Source organism: Gopherus flavomarginatus, chromosome 8 (assembly GCF_025201925.1).
Source record: "Gopherus flavomarginatus isolate rGopFla2 chromosome 8, rGopFla2.mat.asm, whole genome shotgun sequence".
Lineage (NCBI taxonomy): Eukaryota > Metazoa > Chordata > Testudines > Testudinidae > Gopherus > Gopherus flavomarginatus.
This window is the reverse complement of record NC_066624.1, coordinates 2,654,191-2,657,996: the sequence shown is the minus strand read 5'-3', so window position 1 is coordinate 2,657,996 and position 3,806 is coordinate 2,654,191.

Sequence of the window (3,806 nt, the reverse complement as noted above, 5' to 3'; positions counted from 1 at the left end):
CCCGAGTGAGCGGCGGCCGCGGGGCTGGGCCCTTTATCCGCCCCCCGCCCCCGTGGGCTGCCCGGCAGTGACGAGCGCGGCGGGACCGGGGCTGCCCCGAGTGGGGCGCGGCGGGTTGGGCACCTCCCAGGCGGGCTCCCCGCGGCAGGGCGGGGCCGTGTCTGCGGCAGGTAAATCACCTGCCAGCCCCCCCAGCACACCCTCCCACCTGCCAGCCCCCCCCCGCACATCCAGCCCCCCTGCATCCTCCTACCTGCCGCCCCCCGCACACCCTCCCACCAGCCAGCCCCCCCGCACATCCAGCCCCCCTGCATCCTCCTACCTGCCGCCCCCGCACACCCTCCCACCTGCCAGCCCCCCCGCACATCCAGCCCCCCTGCATCCTCCTACCTGCCACCCCCCGCACACCCTCCCACCAGCCAGCCCCCCCGCACATCCAGCCCCCCTGCATCCTCCTACCTGCCACCCCCCGCACACCCTCCCACCAGCCAGCCCCCCCGCACAGCCAGCCCCCCTGCATCCTCCTACCTGCCACCCCCCGCACACCCTCCCACCAGCCAGCCCCCCCGCACAGCCAGCCCCCCTGCATCCTCCTACCTGCCACCCCCCGCACATCCTCCCACGTGCCAGTCCCCCCGCACATCCAGCCCCCCTGCATCCTCCTACCTGCCGCCCCCCGCACATCCTCCCACCTGCCAGTCCCCCCGCACATCCAGCCCCCCTGCATCCTCCTACCTGCCACCCCCCGCACACCTTCTCACCTGCCAGCCCCCCCGCACATCCAGCCCCCCTGCATCCTCCTACCTGCCGCCCCCACACACCCTCCCACATGCCGCCCCGCCCATTCTTCTAACTGCTGCCCCCCACATCCATCCTTCCCCCTGCTATCCCCCTCAGCACATCCATCCTCCCCTCACATCCTTGCACCTGCCACCCCTGCACATTCAGCCAGCTCCCTCAATCATCCGCCCCCGCTAGCCCCCTCAGCACATCTATCCGTCCCCCCACATGCTCCCACCTGCCGCCACCACCCCCGCACGTTCAGCCAGCCTCCCAGTCATCCTCCCCCCAACACATCCTCCTACCTGACAGCCCCTCCCGCACATCCAGCCAGCCCCCTAGATCCTCCCACCTGCCACCCTCCCGCACATCCAACGAGCCCCCCCACAATTATCCTCCGCCCTGCACATCCTCCTACCTGACAGCCCGGCCGGCCTATCCATCTGCCCCCCCCCCACATCCTCCCATCTGCCACCTCCCTGCACATTCTTCTAACTGCTGCCCCCTGCATCCATCCTTCCCCCCACTAGCCCCCTCAACACATCCATCTGTCCCCACATCCTCCTACCTGCCACCCCCTGCACATCCATCCAGCCCCCTATATCCTCCCACCTGCCACCCCCCCATATATCAAGCCAGCCCCCCCACAATCATCCTCCCCCTACACATCCTCCCTCCTGCCAGCCAGCCCCCTTCAATACTCCCCCCGACCTACCTACCCCTCACCACACACACATCCTCCTACCCACCTAGGGGCACCATTTCAGATGCACGAGGGCGGGGGACTTTAACCATGATTCCAGAGGCTATTTGGGCACCTGAAAGCTCTTGGGGTTACTTTTGTTTGTTGGGAGAGGTATTTTTTTGTTTTTTGGAAATAACAACGTAGGTGCTCTTGTCAGATAATTTCTAATCTCTATCTAAAAATAAATGAAATAAATATTAAACCAACTCAGCTCTAACCAACACGTTCTGACATCTTGTGTCAATCCACTTAAGGGACACTGGTTAGGTTAAAAAAATTAATGTCTATTCTTACTTTGTTACTAACTCTGAATACAACCATTGGAACAATTGTAGCAAAATCTAGATGACTTTCTGTCACTTCTTTGCAATTCATCGAGCTTGGAATAGGTGTTTAACTTTTTAAAACATCCAACTAGGACAAGGCCCCACGAGTTTATTTATACTGCAGGTGCCTGGGATCTAGGGATGTTACCCCACTAGGAATAACAGACTAGAAACTGACCTTAAACAGGAGTGAAACTGACACTTTCAAGTCACTTTCAAGTATTGCCAACCCCAAATGTTCAAAAATCATGACTCAGGCTCACCAAAAATGGTGAGACTGGCTTTAAAATCATGAGATTATGTAAAATTATAGATTTTGGTGTTCTTCTTATTTCCATTTTGCTTTTTGAACCTTTAAGGTGCACTGGGGTCACATTTTGAAGCTTTCTCCACAGCCACAAGGGCTAGAAACTTCATTTTTCTTAAAGAACGAAGGCTGAAATCATCACAGATGACTTGACTCCAGGAGCTGAGGCTTTAAGGAAAACAATAATTATCATGAGACGCATGACAAAATCATCAGAGTTGGCAACACTGTGTGAGTTTCACTTCTGTTTAAAGGCTAGTTACCTTCCAGAAGAGTCTTAAACACAACACTACAATGACAACACACTACAGTGACTGAGTTGCAGGTTCCACGGGAGGATATTTTAAACCAAACACCAAGAAAATTCAATGACACATCCATCCACCCTGCAAATCCATCCTCCTAATTAGCCCCCAACACATCCACCCACCCCTACACACATCCATCCTCCCACCTACGTACCTACCCCCAAGCACCTCCCACATCTATCCTCCTAACTAGCCCCCCACTTGCCACATCCAGCCTCCTCCTGCACATCCTCCTACCTGCCGCCCCCACACATCCAGCCCCCCTGCATCCTCCTACCTGCCCCCATCTTCCCCCACCCAACACACCCATCTTCCTAACTACCCCCCCACGCATGTATCCACCTTCCCACACATCCATCCCCCACCCAACACACCCATCTTCTTAACTACCCCCCCACGCATGTATCCACCTTCCCACACATCCATCCTCCTAACTACCTCCCAACACATCGATGCACCCTCCCACCCTGACACATCCATCCTCCTAACTACCTCCCAACACATTGATCCATCCCTACACACATCAATCCTCTCCCCATCGCACATCCATCTTCCCAACTAAGTACCTACCCCTAGACACCCCCTACATCTATCCTCCTAACTAGCCCCCTACTTGACACATCCATCCTCCCCGCACACATCTGTCCTCCTAATTACCCCCCACCCAACACATCCATCCACCCTCCCACTCTGACACATCCATCCTCCTAACTACCCTCCCAACACATCCATCCTCCTAACTACCCTTGACATATCCATCCACTCCCACACTGAATACATCCATCCTGCTAATTAACCTCGACACATCCATCCTCCTAACCACCCCTAGCACATCTGTCTACCTGCCAGCTGGCCACCCCCCCACACTTCACATCTCACTAACCACCCCAAAACATCTATCCTCCTGCCTACCCCCAGCATCTGACACATCCATCCTCCTCCCCTCTTCCTGACACACACATTCACCTACATGTCAGCCAGCTACCCTCCAACCGACACATCCAACCACCTCCCCACATCTACCCATCCTCCTAACTACCCCCTCTCCCGGCAACACATCCATCTAACCTGCCGGCCTGCTGCCCCTGCTCTTCATGCTCTCAAACCATTGACCAGATATGAACATTTCAACTCCTAAATTAAACTTCCCAGGATCCCTTTGTGTGAGTCACCAACCAGACAGGCACTGTGGGGTGTGATCTTTTCTGAAAGGGCCAGGTGGGCATCATTTATCAGTCACACTAGAGAATGGACCACAAAAGCAAACTCACCTCTCAGCCAGGAGCCCGAGGGGCTATGGGTGGGAAAGGGCTCCTTAAAAGAGGTCTCTCGCTTCAGAT